At 45.2% G+C, this 19,276-nt stretch overlaps 1 long non-coding RNA gene across 1 annotated transcript; it reads right to left on the minus strand.

The window, feature by feature from the left end:
* Positions 1–5,648: 5,648 nt before the first annotated feature.
* LOC144775688 (uncharacterized) lies at positions 5,649–14,350 on the minus strand. The gene is made up of 5 exons (XR_013600560.1): positions 14,236–14,350; positions 7,326–7,447; positions 7,110–7,194; positions 6,751–6,830; positions 5,649–5,989 (listed from the first exon to the last, which is right to left on the minus strand). It is a non-coding gene; the product is annotated as an uncharacterized LOC144775688 (long non-coding RNA).
* Positions 14,351–19,276: the final 4,926 nt, after the last annotated feature.

Genomic DNA, 19,276 nt, shown 5'->3' on the forward strand with positions numbered 1-19,276 from the left:
GAGAAGGGTGAGGAGAAAGGTAAAGACTAAAAATGAGTCTTCACAAGGTCCTCAAAATTCTTCCTCTAGGGGTGGGTCCCAAAACTCCTCTTCCCCTGGCAAGAAGCCTTGGTGTTGCCTATGTAAAGAAAAAAGCCACGAAACAAGGGATGCCAATTGCTCTAAAGGCAACACCAAAGATGCTACTACTACTGCCCGTAAGGCAACTAGCACCAGTACAAGTAGCAGTATAGCCCCCAAGGGATTCGTAGGGTTAACCTTGGGTCCTGAAGTGGTTCTGGCCTAGTTATAACTCCCACTCAGGCTCTCCTTGTCTGTAACAGTGGCATGGAACTTGCCACTGTACTAGTAAGTCCCACTAACTTGGACAAGTACAGACAACAGCCTTTGATCAATGGTCAGGAAGCGGTGGCATACAGGGGCACAGGGGTCACTATTGTGACAGTGAAACTTGTGTCTCCTGACCAAATCATACTTGGTCAAATTTACCAAGTGACCAAGGCAAGCAATGTCAGGACTGATCATTCCTTAGCTGTTGCACATCTCAGCTGGGGAGGGAGTAACTGGCTCAAAAAAGGTTGTGTTTTTCCCAGACCTACCTGTGGACTGTCTTTTGGGCAATAACTTCAGCCTGACGTGGAGTTCAGGACACATGCAGAGATAATGGGAATCTCTGCCAGTGCATTTGCTGTTACTAGGGCTGAGGCCAAACAGTTGGGCACTGAGGGAGCTATGGATCATAGAAAAATGGACCACTAGCTCTTAAGAGAAGGAGCAGGAAGGGTAAGCAATTATTCTCCTCCCATACTCCTAGCGAGGATCAGTCTCCTGAGGTAGATGATCCTAGTCCCTGTGAAGGAATAGTCCCAGAGGAACTTGGGCCTGACACGGCAGAGCTCTTGAGGGCAGGTGGCCCTTCCAGTGCAGACTTGAGTCTGGAGCAGAAACCCTGCCCCTCTCCTGAACAGCTCAGACAGCAAGCGGCTGCTGAGGAGGCAGGGAATGTCAGTGGGTTCAATAGGATATATCGGGAAGATGGGCTTCTGTTTTCTGAGAGTAGAGACCCCAAGCTTGGTGCCACCAGGAGGTTGGTTATACCTCAGAAGTACAGGGGTTTTCTTCTATCCCTTATTCGTGACATTCCCCTTGCAGGATATCTTGGGCAAAGCAAGACTTGGGACAGGCTTGTCCCTCATGTTCACTGGCCTCATATGTCTGAAGACACCATGGAATTTTGTCGCTCCTGTGTCACTTGCCAAGCTAGTGGTAAGTCAGGTGGCACTACAAATGCCCCGTTAATTCCACTTCCAGTGGTTAGGGTTCCCTTTGAGAGGGTATTGATAGACATTGTTGGTCCCTTAAACACTTCAACAACATATGGACACAATTACATTCTAGTAGTGGTGGACCATGCAAATAGGTATCCAGAAGCTATTCCCCTTAGGACTACAGCTACTGTGGTGGCTAGGGTCCTTCTTGGAGTCTTTTCCAGAGTGGGGTTTCCTAAGGACGTCTTGTCAGACACAGGTACAAACTTCATGTGTAGCTACATAACTGCCATGTAGAAAGAGTGTGGTGCAAGTCCACGTTGCAGTGGGCTTGTTGAAAGTTTCAACAAGACCCTCAATGATATGATCATGGGACTCCCAGCAAAGCTCAGGCAAAAATGTGGATGTCTTTCTATCCTGCCTTCTCTTTGCCTAGAGAGAGATTCCCCAGAAGGGGGTGGCTGCAGCCCATTTGAACTTCTGTTTGGACATCCATTTAGGGGTCCGTTGTGTCTGGTTTTGGAGGGATGGGAGCAGCCTCTCAAACCTCCTAACAGGACATTGTGGACTATGTCCTTGGCCTGTGTTCATGTATGGCTGAGTACCTGAAGTCCAGTAAAAACCTTGAGTAGAGCCAGAAGCTTCAGAAAGCTTAGCATGATCAAAAGGCAATGCTGATTATTTAGCAGCCAGTACAGAAAGTGTGGGTGTTGAAGCCTGTGGCCCCAGCAGCTCCCCAAGACAAGTGGAATGACCCTCATTCCATCATTGGGAAAAAATAAAAGGTGAGGTCACCTACTTGGTGGGCCTAGACACTCGCAGAGGTCCTCACAGAGTTCTTCCTGTGAACCGCCTAAAGCCTTTTATTGACATGGCAACTGATAAGGGACGGGGGAAGAGAGTGATCCTCTCTCAGGACCCAGTTGATGGGTCAGTTGATGGAGGAGCCTTAGCAGGCAGCCTCACTAAGCAGCAGCAAGCTGATTGTAGGCAAGTACTTAATTAGTTTTCCCACTTGTTCTCTCTGACTCCAAGTCAAGCCACCTAGTGCACCCATGACATGAACACAGGTGACAGACTGCCTGTCAAGAGTAAAATCTACAAACAGCCTGACCATGTCAGAGTCTGCATCAAGACTTGGGTCCAAAAGATGCTGGAGTTGGGGATCCTTGAAACTTCAGATAGCCAATGGGCTAGTCCTGTGTTCCTTGTGCCAAAACCTCACACCCAAATTGGTAAGAGAGATGAGCTTTTGTGTAGACTATAGAGGTCTCAGTGTAGTCACTAGGACTGATGCCCATTCAATTTCCTGGGCAGATGAGCTGATTGATACTTTGGCCTCAGCCAAGTATCTCAGTAAATTTGACCCGACCGCTGGCTACTGGCATATCAGACTCTATGTGGATGCCTATCCAAAAACAGCATTTCAACCCCTAGTGGGCATTATCCATTTATTGTAATGCCTTGAGGCTTGAAAAATGGACCTGCCACATTACAGAGGTTGGTGAACAAAGTTCCCACCGGTCTGGAAGCCTATAATGCAGTATATCTAGATGATATTGCTATCTTTAGATCCATCTATAGGATCACCTGGTCTACCTCAGAAATGTTCTGGAGACCACACCATCAAGGCCACACAGTGCTAAATAGGGCAGAGCAAGGTTGTGTACTTGGGCCGCCTTATAGTTGGAGGCCAGGTTCAACCATTGGAGAGCAAAATCCAGACCATAATGGACTGGGTTGCTCCCACTACCCAGATTTGGGTCAGAGCTTTCTTGGGCCTGACTGGGTACTACAGAAGGTTTGTTAAGGGATGTGGGTCTATAGTGACTCCCCTTAATGAACTCACCTCCAAAAGAATGCCTAAGAAAGTTCAGTGGACAGTTAGCTGTCAGAAGGCATTTGATGACCTGAAGCAGGCAATGTGCACCGCTCCCATTCATTCTGCAAGGTCCTGATTACTCCAAAACTTTCATTGTCTAGACAGATGCTTCTGAGATAGGGGTAGGTACAGTTTTATTGCAAAGTAATGCAGATGGCCAGGACCAAACAGTAGCCTTTATAAGAATAAAGTTGACCCCCAGGGAGACGCGTTAGTCAGCTATTGAGAGGGAGGCCTTTGCTGTGGCCTGGGCCTTGAAGAAGTTGAGGCCATACATGTTTGGCACTCTCTTTATTGTTGAGACAGACCAGAAGCCCCTCTTAGGGTGAAAAAAATGAAGGGTGAAAATCCCAAACTTTTGAGGTGGCCCATTTCCCTACAGGGGATGGACTTTTCTGTGGAACATAGACCTAAGAGTAACTATGCCAACGCAAATGGGCTCTGCAGACATTTCCACCTAGAAAATGAAGACTTAACTGGGCAAGGTTAGTCTCATCTCCTTTTGTTGGGGGGGGGGGGTTGTGTAGGATCTGCTTTCATGGTAACCCCCACTTTTTGCTGGTATCAGTATGTTTTTATTTGACTAGTCTGGCTGGGATCCTGCCAATCAAGACCCCAGCCACTGTTATTCCTCCAAAAATTTGAAATGATAAGTACTTTTGTACTCCAACAATTGGCTACTGGTGTACCCCTGTAAGTACCTAGTATATGGTACTAAGGTACCTAGGGCATAGGTACATCAGTGGTCTCCCATGGGCTGCAGCATGTATTATTACACCACTCAAACTGTGACTACAGGTCTGCCATTACAGCCTGTGTACGCTGGTGCTAGCATCACTTACTACATATATATATGTTTCCTTATAGCTGAGGTCACTACATTTAAAACCTATAAGTCACCCCTAAAGTAGACCTTTCAATCCTGAAGGCAGGGTGCTTGGTTATAGGTGTGAAGGTGCTCCAGCATGAGCAGGACACCCCTACAAACACAGGAGTCGAGTCTCCAGGCTTTGTAAGAGCGGTCAGCCATTTTAAAACATGTAGTGGAAATTAGTCATTACGAGATGTCTAACTATGCAGTGACTGCACTGAACCCGGTCATGTTTGGTATCAAACATGTTAAAATCATACCCCAACACCGATTCCAGTGTTGGAAGTATTATCCCAAGTACTGGGGGGGCTCCCTTGAGGTATCCCCCTGTACTCCCAGTTACAGCCTTTCAGGGTCTGTAAGCAAGTTAGAGCTGATGCTGACCACATACACAATTCTGCCCTCCTGCTGCTGAGCCAAGCTCGAGCAGGGAAAGGTAGAAGAATAGGTTTCCTGTCGCAGGGAGGTGTGACCTCATCCCCAGACTGGGCTTAGTGTATTGGGCTGTGGAGGTAGCGCTTGCAGGTTCCTCCGGACAGCTTTGAAGGGCACATTTGGTGCCCTTCTTGCACAATCAAGTTGGAACCAGTTCAGGAAGCCTCTGGCCTCTGGTTTCCGGGTCCCCATAGTTGTTCTAACCCCTTTCTTAGGGTATAAAGGGCGTGCCTGTAGATGGGTCCTCAGATTCATCATAGGACAAGACTCAAGTCTGAAACCATGTCACTCTTCGAGCGTCTGGATGCTTGGACTGCGCCTGGAACCGAACTGCATCAAGGAAGACTCCTGCTGCTCCTTCTGTTTTGCAAGTCTTCTTCGTTGTCGGTACTTCTTCCAGGCTTTGTCCAGAAGGACTGTGAAGCACCAGTACTAATCATATAGTGTAGGTCCAGTGAAAAAGTACCACCCAGTGTAGTCATAAATATGTATTAATTATAAAAACTCACTAACACATTGCATTATCTTCTCCCCGGAGATATAATCACAAATTATATCTTCACTTGAACTTGTCCTATACATTACTGTAGCTATGTATTAATCTTTAATTGTTCCGATTGCTTACTGTATTCATATATGCCAATGTATCTATATTTAAATGTGTTTATATACCATTACCTATACTTAATCTGTAAAGCGCTCTGATACCCGCAAGGGTCTTGTTCGCGCTATACAAAACTGCCAAAATGAAAAAATAAATAAAATAAATAAATACTTTAGTAATAGAACACGTAAGTAGAACAAACACACAGTGGTCTCTAGGGGGAGACCAAACCATATACCAAGAAAGTGGAATGCGACCCACAACCTAAGTTGAGGGGCTGGACCCAGGAGAAGTAGAAGTTTTCAGGACACAAGGAACCAACCAAGGTAATTCCCCAGGAATCCCTCAGAGGCTGTGTGCAGAGTGGGAACATGACTGCCTGATCAGCACTAGCCAATGGGGAGGTCGCGGTTGCAGTTTTTAAGAACAAGGACCCTTCCCAGAGGACCCTGAAGAAACCCTGTGGAAGATGGAAGGTTGGAGAGTCACCCCACCCCTGGATACCCCATGAACCAGGATACCTACACCAGGGAAGCCGGGTGCGAAATGACGTTGGAAACCGTTGTAGACAATGGAGGACTTGCAATAGTTCAATCACATAAACTTAGAATAACTAAAGCGCCCAGGTTTCCCATTCATTTTTCATTCATCAGCACAGGCATTCTACTGTTCTCTCATCAAACATTCCTACATTCATATTCATTTCATACATTCCCATACACTTCAGTACCCATCGTACACAAATACACTGAAGTTGTCCTGTGGTGTCCTCGCAGCAACTTGCTGGGGAACAGAGATGGTACTGCCAGGACAAAAAACGTAACCAGTCGCGTTTCAGTGCAGGGCCCGATCTATGGCCGCACCTTCGTCAGGGCAAGTATACGTTGAGAAACAAAACTGGGCAACGAATCATCAAACACGTAGTCACTCTGTAGTAGATAAAAAAGAATATATATATAGTTTTAAATGTCACACATAGCTCATGATTTCTAATAACAATTCTTTTATCAAAGACACATATTTTTTCATTCAATTACATTCTATACCCAAAAATGAAATTCATTTCCTTAGTTTCAATATTCGATGGTTCTTAATTTCCAACTTTTTTAAATTCTAACACAGTGAGCTCAAAACGTTGTAGACAACCTAATTTCATGATAGAATAATCTAATGCAACGGCCCAAAGGGGCTCAAAGGCACAGGAATCCCAAGAAGTACAAGGCCTCATCCGTTCATTCAGCAGATTCATAAAGTCAAACAAGCAATTTAGAAAAACAGAAGAAAGAGAATAAAAAAAGGAATAGTGCTTTCATCATGTTGCTTTTTAAAGGTTATACACCCTAGGGCATAATCCAGGAATCTATTCTATTCCATCGGTCAGGCCACTATTACGTTTCCAGGGGAGGGTATTAGGCTGACTAGTTGTCTCTGCTTTTCAAGGAAATTACTCTGGGCATTTACCTTATATATTAGTGAATTGCATAGAATATTCAGGCACGCTCCGATGTGCGAGGAGGTAGACAGAGGCACTTCTTCATAGTAAGGAGAGCCTCTCCAGACAGATAAAATTCTCAATACAACCCACAGCGGTGAAACTCAGCTGAAAAGATAGCAAGCGTGCCTGTGTTAATGTTCCCCATGTAAAGAACATTACAATGAAAGGTGGAGCATGTTCAAGGATGAGACTTACTTTTAAGCACAGGACGATGTGAGCAAGGTACTGTCGGAAGGATGAACGCTCCGGGCTAAAATGCAGTGTAACGGAGTAGCCTGAAAACAAGATGTATACAGAATAAGCAAGTCTCCCGTGGCGTTACAGGTTTTTTTATAATTCCAATCGGGCAGGTACAGAGACTAAACTCGCTTAGTGCAGCTGGTTTAGCAGCAAGTCCCATTCATTTATATAGAAACTAGTGTGTTTTGCGCGGACCTTCAAAAGAGAATAATCATATTCAAAGGTCTGTTCTTGCTCGGGCGTTTATAAATACACATCACACTAGGAACGGTACAGTTCAAAAATAATCCGTGGGTTCTTGACGTCGAATTTACTTGAAAGACAAGGCTAATTTGGAAGAAACAGCTTCGTGGAAGTTTTTTTCACTGGTATGGTGTATAGAGCTTTCAGCACAGTCGCCTAAAGAGACAAGAAGATGTTTTTTTTTTTAAATATGCACATATCCTGAGCTGAGGTCGTGATAGGATTTCACTGTGACCTGCATGAACGTAGGGGCTCGAGAGCCGGCTCTTGTTACAACATAAACTCACCCTCTAATAAGCGTATGCAGGTCGCGGATTTTGCTCTAGAAATGGGTATTCACGATTATTCAAATTGTCGAAAAAACAGTGGCTGGTAGGACAAACGTCCAATGATGCAATATAGACAGGCTCTGAGGGTAAAAAGAGACAGAGGGGCTAGTTCAGGAAAACGTTTTTATATTTAAACAATCCAGCATGACAGCAACATTCGCGGTAGGCTCTAAGCTTTCCCAACTCGATCTAAGTTTGGGCAGTTCGCGGCTGTAACTCAGGCTTTTTTCAAACCTAGTTCTTAGTTAGCAGCAGTGGTCGAAGTGGGGACAAAAAAGTAGGGGAAATGTGGGCGGAGACTCAGGGGGCGGGAATAAGCAGAGGATTGGATTAGTGGGCGGAGTCGGAGGTGTGGCTAAAATTAGCAAAACATACCAATTTTTAGTGCATTTGACATTTCACTGACCAGTTACAGCTTATAACGTTATTTAATTCAAACAATCAATACACATGTTTATTTGAGGTTTAATATATAAGTTGTTTATATTTAATTCATTTACAATGTGGGACATGTTTCCAATCACAGAATATTCCAAATACGCTTATAAGTGGAATCATAAGCCATTTGTCTCCGAGCCATGCAGTTTCTTTCATTGGCACTTCTCCTCCCTTTTTCTAACCATTTCTGAACATAAAATTCAGGTTTAAATTCTATGACAGGAGGCCCCACGATGTTTATGAACATTATAGAAGACAGACGATTTATTGATATTCTGTTCCGCAGTGGTGTGAGCACATCATTCATTACACTACAGCTCCGTTCACATTCAACAGTTGAGGTACAAAAGGTGTTTATAATGTTCACTAATGGTTTCAGGCTTTCAGGGATGCAATTTTTATTTTGTTTGTACTCTCTGAAACCAAGGATGTACTGCCTAGTATCAAATACATGCAACCTGCTACAAAGGTTTTGTAATTCTCCCTCACCGTATAAGATGTTTACTGGATCTGGCCAATAAACTGGTTGTAGGAGTTTCATTCTGTGTACTAACTCTTTGTATTCGATTTGGTCATTGTTTGTGGTTGTGCATCTCGAAACATTTGATGCATTAGACATTGTCATCCCTTTTCGCAGGTTATTTGCTAAGCTCCGAATGAACTGTGCCCTATTGATGCTAACACAGCCTTTGTTCTGTTGCAGTCCTACACCATCAAACTGCATTCGTTCAGCAGCATTTAATGCAGTTGTAGCAAAGGGCCCAGGTGCATCAGCCATTGATTCAAACACTAAAATCTGCATCTGTATTGAGCGATCGGCCACATATATGGTCATATCACGCCGCTGCAGCCTTCTGGATAGGTCACCCAATTCTGTGAGAGCATCATATAATATGCTCATATTTTCAACAAACACATCCTGGCCTCCCCTGGCTCCCCCTCACTTCCTGGCAACACTCATTACCCTGCTTCTAGCATACCCACATCCTGGTCTCCCCTAGCTCCCCCTCACTTCCTGGTATTTCTCATTTCCCTGCTTCTAGTATACCCAGATCCAGCCCTCCCTCTCCACCCTCACTTCCTGGCATATCATTCATTACCCTGCTTCTAGTAAACACGGACCCATCCCTCCCTTGCCACCTTTACTTACTCCTATCAAGCATTACTCCTGCATCCAGCCCTCCCCTCGCCCACCTTGCTTCTTCTGGTACACCCGGCCCCGCCATCTCTACACTTCTGGAGACTTGCCGCAGATCACACGGGCAGGCAGAGCAGACTGCAAACTGCCCAGGGGGCACATAGGGCGAGCGGGCATAAAAAAGGCTTGAGGGGCATCAGCAGAGCCTCTGCACTGTAATTGCAGGTTAAGCTGCACGGCTGGATTGAGATAGGCAGGGACAGCATTGCCGGGCCCCTACCAGCAGCACAGAGAGCAGTGGCAGATTGGGATAGATGCCCTTCGGTGGAGCAAAATGCCAACATTTTAGAAGAGTAAAGAGGGAGATTTGTTTAAAATAACCGGAAGAATGAATTTCCTCCATTGACTTCTGTTGAAAGCAGAGGCCGCAGGCAGCTGAAATCAGTGCTTAATTTGTCAAATAATATGTGCCGGGGCTCAAAGTTTTTCTCAAAAGCTCGTTAACAGTGCTGCCGAATGCAGGGTTGACAGTTGTGTCCGCTACCACCAAACACTCCCTGTGCCTTTATTTTACTTTTGCAGGTTCTTTTTCATCCCTGCTTTCTGCTCTTGTCTCTATTTTCCAGTCCTCTTTCTTTACACATATTCTGCCTTTCTCTGTTGTACTGTTTTAGTCCCCAAAAACGAGTGCTGGAGGCCACCACCTGCAACCACCTTGTCAAATTAAGCACCGGAAATGGGAGGCCTGATGACAGTGTGGGGCTTGACTTTGCCTCCTGCTTTGTTTTATTTTCAAAAGTAAGCAGCCCTCCATATAACTACAATCAGCAATTATGCAAGGAAAGCATCCACTTATTGATAATTTGTGACTAGAGCTAAGCTGAACATTACTTGGAGATAGTGCTAATTAAACCATGACTAAGTGATGTTTTTGGTTATGGCTGTTAGCGGCACTATTATGGAGTCAAGATCCCTGTAGTGAAGTAAAATAAGAATGAGAAATATGAATGTGCATGCATCAGGAGAGTTGGAGTGAGCTCTCTAGGTCTCATGGGATGGAAGTGACGTTACTAAATAAAAGAACGTATAATGCTACATTTGGGTTTCAAACTGTTACTAATGGGGAACAACTAATGCCCAGACAGTGTTGAAAAGCTTAAACAGGACAAAACAATGAAGTAATATCATCACAAAACGGGCCACGTAAAGCTGCGTAATTTTCCTTTTCTTGTCGCATAATTTACTCAAACCTGCTGCATAATTTGACGCTCCCTTGCTGCATAATTCCAGTGGCACTGCTTATTGCGCCGCCTTAAAGAAATTAGGCCGGTCAGCCATTGCTTGGTGGCTGTCATAGCCACACCCACTTGAGATTGGACAGGAACTGCTTACAAATTGTGTACACCAAATAATCTCAATTCACGTATAAGAGTGCAGAGGAGAGGGGATTCCATATAACATGCGTTTGAAGCAATCCAAACTCCAAGAAGTTCCGACCATATTGGAAACTGCCAATGCATCAGAAGGCTGTACCTGATATGCGGCACAAAGCTGTGCATTTGACTTAGGGGCTAGTCAGTCCCTCATCACTTATGTTTATGTAACTACGTGGCAGCAGGGCATGCCTAACAGTCGACCTGCACGCAATCAGTTCAAGGGATGAAAAAAATGGACACGAACGAAGGAGTTTCAAAAAAGAAAGGTGTGCATTCCCTCATTATTATAAACTTTCGTAACTAAAGCCCTACCCAGGGTGTGCACCCACGATAAAGACGGACATCACGAAAGTAGATAAAGAGCAACATGTATAAACAACATTTGGAACAACTAAAGTTCATCGCATTTGTTTTAATATTTTAAATCATATGGACAGATAGAACATGCAAGGACATAAAATTGCAACATTCACGTGTGTATAATGTTTATGGACCATATCACAAGATTAGACATGTATTCTGGGTATAGTAGTTTCCTTACAGGGTCGGGCGATAAGAAACAGGAAGTTGTATACTCGGGGCCAATAAGAAGGGAGATTACCAGGGAGACGCTATAAAGTGCACGGGCGGATAGGGATACTCTAGAAGCAGTTGGAGACATAACGAGGAGAGAGGGAGACGTTATTTTAGCTGCGCAGCAGGTACGTGCAGGGGTGGGAGAGTCTAGATAAACGTACTGGGAGAATGTGCACACGAGTGATTTGTAGCCAAGAATGTTCGTGTACAATCTTTTTAAAAAAAAAATAAACGCAGCGCAACACAAGTTGAGTAATAAATATAACTTACAAACTTGACAAATATAGGGATCCCCTTCCAAATAAGCAATTATGTTAACAAACAAAACGGGTGAAAGAGCGGAGAACAACGAAGAGCATGCACATTAACTAATGGCAGGGAAAGCTGGGTTTACTTTTTGAAGGTGAAGGAACGGAGGGTAATGACGGAATTAACTCGGAGGGAAACCCGGTTGGATTATGTACTTTGGAATCATGTTTGTAATTTTTTTTAAAAAGTGATTAGATGGGTCAAAAACTTTGTATATTGGAACTGTAATGTAACTCACATTGCCATAATAGTGGTATTAATGCATGTATTTTTTGATTCATTTGTAGTGACCCCCGACGAAGGGCTCACGATGGCCCGAAATGCATTGGGTTCTTTTTATGATATAAAATAAACACTGCTTGCGATGGACTTTTGCATCATTCATATTCTTTCTGAAAGGCACCAAATGGGCCCTGTTTGAATATTAAAAAACCGGAAATTGGCAGAAAACTCTGAATGTTGGATCGTGGTACTACTGAAGTATTAATATGAATGAATATACATGGAGATAAAAGATGGCTAAAATTGGATTAAAAAGGATTAAGGTTATTAAGATGTGTTAATTAAAAGTGCACGCTCAAATAGCGGCACAAAGCTGTGCATTTGACTTAGGGGCTAGTCAGTCCCTCATCACTTATGTTTATGTACCTGATATGAGACAGCTGTTTGGTCAAGGTCAAGGTAGAGGCTTGGTTAACGGCCAGTGTGGCATTTATAAAAGCCAGAAAACCAGGACTACTGGAATTATGAGATTTTTTGGCTGCTGCATTTTCTGCATAACTATGTATTACTGCATTTGCTACATAATCCATCATATGCTGATTCTAACAACAACAAAAAATTCCAACTCAAACGGAAGAAAAGATACTAAAAATGCTGCAAAAGATGTTGCTGTACAGTGCAAGACCCTGTGCAAAGGTTCACTGGTCACCGCTCTGTGGTCAATTGCTGAATTTGGATGTTAAACTGGTACTAGTGAGGTGAAAACTTTGCCCAGTGTTAACATGTGAAAATGACAAAACATTGAAGTAATACTATCACGAAAAAAGTGGCACATTATGGTGCTTAATTTGGCTTTACTTTTCGCATAATTTAGTCAACTCTGCTGCATCAGTTGTTCCTCCCTTGCTGCATAATTCCAGTGGCCCTGCACACAACATAACATCCTTTCTACATTCAACGGTGGGCTGCTGTAGACAACTCAGCTAATATAGAATAACATAAAGAAGCTAACATATATAACAAGCATCACTCTCTCGTCTTTTGACAAACTTTCACCATCTGGAAGAAATAACAAAATATTCAAAGACTTACTACAATCGTAAGCAAATCTTATGCCACAATTTACCTCAGCGAGGTACTTGTGGAATTTCAAAGGCCTTTCTTTGTTTTATTCAACATACAATCCATTTTCCCTTTCACTGTGGGGAATCCCCTTGTAAGCTTTTCCTTGTGTACATGATGCAAGCTATTTTTGGTTCAGGAGAGAAACAACAATCAATGCACACCTGCTGATTGGGAATAGCAAGAGACTCTGGAATAAATGGGGTTCTGAAGCCACGTAATTCTCTACATAAGCAGGTATAAACAAAACATGTGCCGCATAATCCATCATCTGCTGCATAATGTGCTGATTCCAACAGCCAGAGAGATGCATCTTGCTCAAATGATCAAAGGTTACTTAAAAACCGAATAGCACCAGGCATCGTGCGGTTCAAAGGCAGACCCTTTGCAACAGTGTTCAGTAGCTACACCAATACTACTGAAAAATGGCATATGTGAGTGCTGAAAAGACAAGACACTGTAAAAAATACTGCAACAGATGGCGCCAAAGAATGCTGCGTAATATGCCTTTTCTTCGTGGATAGCTTACTCAATGCTGCCACATAATTTGGAACTGGATTAGTGCATAATTCTAGTGCGCTATATTGAAGAAACCTCTACCTTGCTAAATGTACACAATATTTTTTTTTACTATACTTTTAAAGGGAGTAATTGAACTATGTTTATGCTTTTTGACACGCTTTTTGCTGATGCTGTTCAGCATTGGCAAATGGAAAAAATATTATTTGCCAATGCTGCGAGCGCCATAAAAAAAAAAAATTACCACAGATGCACGCAGGCCCTTCAAAAAAGAAAAATGCAAAATTAATGCAAGCATTCAATGATTGGCAAAGCCGATAGGCATCACCTATGACATCTAGCAGCTTTGTCAATGTTTCACACCTATGTTGTAAAGCAGTGTGTTTGGACAAAGACACAGGCGGGGGAGGAATTTTTTTAAAAAGGGCTATGACGCTCCCAGCACTGGCTGTGTATCATAACGCTTTTTTGTTTGCACCAACGAACCAATACAGAGGGATGCTGAGAGGCAACACGGAGGAAGAGCAGTAACATGGAGGGAAGGAGAGAGGTAAGGACTGGTGGACAACCGAGGATAGTGAAGAATTGTGAGGTGTGAATCACGGGCTTACAGCAGCCGCAGGGCTATCAGAGTAGCCGTTTTCGCACCATGCTACACTGATGGCCCTTTCAGTCTCACTTTGCAGGCCCATTAGACACAGCGGGGAAGGGGAGGAGGTCGGGCGCACTGCAGAGCCCTTCTGAATATTCACGTTGCACCACTCATGCAGGGGGAGAAAAAAAAAAAGGTGTACTTTTAAAGTATGGCAATTTTACAGTCCCCGGTACGCTCTTTCAAAAGTAAGAAGTAGGGGAACGGACTAACATAATTTTAAGAAGTAGGGGCACGCCGTGCCCTTCCGTCCCCGCCCACTTCTAACGCTGGTTAGCAGTAAACTTCCCCGATGGAGTACATAGAGAGCGGAAGGCTCTGGGACTCGGATATAATCGATAACCCCAAACCCTGCATAATTAAGTTCTCTGTTTTTAAAAGCAGGGAGGAAAACTGTCGGATTACGGAGGGGTTCCTCCCGATATAAACGGGGGCCTAAGGCAACCAAGGACATACCTGAAGAAAGCCGATTCGATTCTCGCTGTAACGATAGTCCATCCGGGCGTGGACACGGATTCAGCTGTTTGCCAAGTTCGAGTCACAACCCCGCGTTTTGAAGGGAGAGCATCGGAGGCCACACCCCTCCTCTTAGCAGCAGTGCAGTCCGGGGCAGAGTCAAGCAAAAGCAAAAACCCGAAGTGGATGCAGGGCCACATATCCGCATCGATACATAAAGATTTGAAATTGCTAAAATAGCCTATCTGTACGAAAGGGGTCTAGTTGGACAGACACAAGCGCCAAGACGCGGTGAAATGCTTCCTATCCCGTTCTGATCCGAGAATTGCAGAGACAACTCGGATACAGTCGGGAGTCTCAGAGCCCATCGCTCAGAATAGTCAACCCTTTATAAGTCCAAGAGAGAGATTAAAGAAAACAACAAAACATTTTTTGAAACAATATATCGATAAAACTAAAATAGTAAAAAAGTAACAAACAGAGGTAAGAAATGTTGCAGGAGCAAACAAGAAATCAGGGGCCAATAGGCTTCCGAATGCTAGATGGCCCTCCAGATGGTTTATACCACAGTGACCCGAGGCCAAAAGCATTCAGGACAATCATCCTGCAGATGTTCTCAGATTTTCTATAGGATAGCATTCTCCCAAGGGCACCAGTCATTTAGGCCGCGTCAAGGAGAAAAATCCAATAAACCTCACGTTTTTTTCTCAATGAGGTGGCATCCTTCCCTGGAACATGGCGAACCCTTTCCAGAATAGACCACTTGAGATCTGCCTCAGAGTGTTTGGCCATTGTCCAATGAGCCACAAGTGGAGCCCCACTCCTCTGGTTGCGGATATTCGATTTATGTTCGCCAATTCGAGTTCGACACTCGCGCCCGGTTTCACCGACATAAGGAAGTCCACATGGGCATATGATTACATAGACAATATTCGTTGTTTGACAGTTGCTCATATTCCTGAGCAAAACATTGCGTTTACCGATCATCAAGGCATTGCCAGTGATGGCATGTGGGCATGCCTGGCATGTTCCACAGCGATGGTTCCCTTCAATCACTGGTAGACCAAACATTCCAACCTGTTTAGGTTCTTTTGGGGTCAGGACTCGCCCCTGCACCAAATAATTACGGAGATTTTTATTACGACAAAACGCAAAAATGGGTTTCGTTATTTGGTTTTCAGAGTCGTTAGTGTTCAGAATATGCCATTGGGAGTTAACCACTTGCCGAAGTTTATGATCAATCATTGAATGTTTGGTGACACATACCAAGCGCTCTTGTTTTTTGTCTCTTTGATTATGAAACATGCTGTCCGTGTCATAGTACCTCGCACGTTTGAAAGAGTCTCGAATGAGACGGTGTAGAGAAGCTGAAAGAACGCAGTGGTACCCGATGATGAGAAGCTGATGAGAAGCTGAAAGAGCCCGGTGGTACCCAATGATGGATCCAGGATGAGAGGTACCTGCAAGCAGAGGGGACAGAGTTCATGCCACTCAGGAGTGACCCGGACACACGGAAGATGAATGCCCACCGATGTCGGAAGATGCAGGAGAGTTGATGGTGATCTTGGCGCTGTAGCTGAGCGGACCATGCGGTGCTGTGAAAGACCAGTTGCCATTTACGAACTGTCCCACGTTGGATGTCTAGAGGCAGGGGGTCGGTGTCCGGCGGGAGCACCAACAAGCCTTGGTAGCGGCAACAAATGTGACAGAAGAAAAAGGTGCAGTGTCGGGACCAACAAGAGACTCACCAAGTGTAGGTGAGTCAAGGTAGGCCTCAGCAAACAGAGGAGCCCACATGAACAAAAGAAGACCCTCAAGGGGACCCACCGGCCGAAGGCACAGGAGTCGCAAGAGGACCTTGTGCAGATCACCAAGAATACAGTCCCAGGGTGCAGAGAATGTGATGAGGATGAAGATCTTGGTAGCAAGAGATGCTGGAGACTGGAGCTTCTTGGAGCTTGAAGATCTCTGGAGAAGAGAGTCAACAAGCTTTGGCAATGGCAAGTCGGCACGTTGCACAGGGGTCCTACTCCGCCTGTTCAGATGAGGGATACTAGTTTCATACTTGCTAAGAAGATGCTGCAGACCTCAAGGGAGTTGCAGATCCACCACCTGTGTTGCTGAACCTCATCGAGTCCATGGGAGCTCAGGAACAGCGGACCGGTCGGCTTCCTCATGATGCCTGCACGTGCAGGGGAGTGACTCCTTCACTCCAAGGGAGATTACTTTGGGTAACCATGATGCCAACAGGTCTATTGAAGATCCTGGAAGAAACACAGACAACAAAGAAGACTTACTGAACAGCGAGACCGGGAGTAGCAGGAGTCTTCCTGGTGCAGTCTTGGTTCCCAAAGCGAAGTCCAACGAAGTCCAAAGTGCCCAGATGGTTGAAGATGAAGTGGTTTGGGATCTGAATCTTGTCCCACAAGGAATCTAAAGGACCACCCACAGGTAAGCCCTTAGGTACCCTAAATAAAGGGTTGGTGTGATTCAGGGGTCCTTCCCAGAGGAGGGGCTGGACAGTGGGGAGGATACTCCCATGTCCTTTGCCAGTTTTACACCAGAGCAGGAGCCAACTGCTCCCTGAACTGGTACCAACTGGAGTATGCAAGGAGGGCACCAAATGTGCCCTTCAAAGCATTCTAGTGGCACTGGGAAGTGCCTCCAACCCTGGCTCAGTACATGAAGTCCTGTCTGGGAGGTGATCACAACTCCCTGTGACTGGAAACCTATTGGCCTGCCTTCTCCTGCTTGAACTTGGCTCAGCAGCAGGAGGGCAGAATTGTGTCTGTGGTCGGCAGCAGCCAAAGCTTGCTGTCAGGCTCTGGAAGACTGGTCCCAGAGGGGTCCCACAGTGCATGGAATCATACCTTCAACACCGTTGTTGGGGTAGAATTCCAACATGTTTGATACCAAACACACCAGTGTTCTTTAAAGCCAGTTTAGAGTTAGCCAGCACGTAAGGACACATGACCACTCTATGATCGCCATGGCTGATGCACTTACAACCTGTGAAAATGGACTCCGAGGATTGTAGGGGTGCCCTGCTCATGAAGTGGCACCCTCACATTTACAACCAAACACTCTGCCTTCAGGATTAAAGCCCTGCCTTAGGGGTGACTTACAGGTTTTAAGTGTAGTGACCTCAGATATGTCGTAAGTGGTGCTAGCACCAGCTTACACAGGGTGCCTGTAGCCACAATTTGAGTTGCCTCTCATGGGTGGAATAAAACATACTTCAGCCCATGGGGACCCCTGGTGTACCTATGTCCTGGAGGAGACCTTAGTACCATATACTGGGACTTACAAGGGTACACCAGTAGCCAATCTGGGGTGTCCCTAAGTACTCACCAAGGTCCAATTTAGGGAGGAAGCACAGATACTGGGGTCCTGATTAGCAGGATCCCAGTCAGACTAGTCAGAATAAAGGGATGAGTAGTAGGTCGGTAAACACATGGAACAACCATCCACTGAGGTAGAGGTGGAAGTGACTGCACACCCACTTGATAGCTAGTGCTTCTCGTTCTATCTGGAAATATCAAGCTTCTGTTGGTGTGAGGGCTTTGCTGGCGAACGAGAGTCACACCCACTTGCCCGATTCCACTTCTTGGGTGAGCACAGCTCCCAGGCCTATGGGGCTGGTGTCTACCAACAGCTCAGTGTGTCTCTTGGCGTCGAGCCTTGGTTGTCTTATTGAGTAGAGCCTCCTTGATATTCTGGAAAGCCTCCTCTTCACTGCATCTCCACTTCCAGGGAGTGTCCTTCTTGGTAAGAGATCGTAGAGGCTCGGTCACAGTCGCTAGGTTTGGAATGAAAATGCCACAGTATGTGGTCATTCCCATGAAGCTGTGCACTTCTGGCATGGTGGTTGGAGCCGGTGCTTGCTTGATGGTGTGGGACTTACAAGGGTCTATTTGAACTCCTTCCTGGTTGAACACGTAGACAAAAAACTCGATTGAGTTCTGGAAGAAGGAGTACCGGTCTTTATGGAGGGTGACTCCATGATCAGATAGCAGTTTCAACAATACTCGGAGGTGCCGGTGATGTTCTTCAGCGGTCATTGGAAACAAGATGTCACCTCTTACATTCATAATACCATGTAAGCTGGACAGTGTTTCCCAGATTGCATTTTGAAACGCCGCTGCGGAGATTCCAAAGTTCTGCCGCTTGTACCGGCGTAGCCCTAGGTGCATGGAAAATGTAGTTATATAGTGGCTCTCCTCCGCTAGCACCAGATGGTGGTACTTGGCATTAAGGTCCAACTTGAAGAAACACCATGAGCCATTAAGGTCTGTGATGATGTCATCCGTCATGGGAGTTATGTGCCTCTTGTGTTTGATGGCTTGATTGGGGGGCGCATATCTACACATAGTCGTATCTTTCCTGGTTGCTTCACTTGTCGGCGATCACCATGGGGAACACCCATGGCATCAGACCAGAGAATCGCTCCTTGTTTTTCGAGTTTGCTGAGTTCTTGCTGTACCAGTGGTCTCAGGTGGAACCGTTCCGGCCGGTGCAGAAGGGATACGGCTTGATGGGCTTGTCGATGTGTAGTTTGATGGGAGGAACTTTCAGACACCCAAGTCCTGCGTAGAGCTCTAGGAACTAGCTAAGGATCTCTTCTGTCTAGAAGGCCTTTACTGTGTGTGCAAAAACTACTGGACTCAGGTCCTCCACGGTGTGGCTTCCAACAAGGGTATCTGCTTCCTTGTCGATGATGTGGAAAGTGGTTGTGATATCCTGGCCCTTTGCTATTATTTGGTTGGTCATCCACCCTTTCAAGGGTAACAGTGGCTGGCTTCCATATGTAAGAATCTTGATATTAGTCTGAGACAGAGGTCATTGAGGCTGGAGGCTTATGTACTACTGGATCCCTATTAGGTTTACATGAGCCCCAGTTCGGGTTCGACTGTTCCCAATGAGCACAGGGTCAAGACTGATTTGCATATTGTTGGGTCCAAACTGGAATCACATGGTGAGCAAAAAAACTATGGATTTAGGCCCAGATATCTGTATTCGGATGAATGTATGACATTGTTCT

This window comes from Lissotriton helveticus, chromosome 1_1 (genome assembly GCF_964261635.1).
Source record: "Lissotriton helveticus chromosome 1_1, aLisHel1.1, whole genome shotgun sequence".
Lineage (NCBI taxonomy): Eukaryota > Metazoa > Chordata > Amphibia > Caudata > Salamandridae > Lissotriton > Lissotriton helveticus.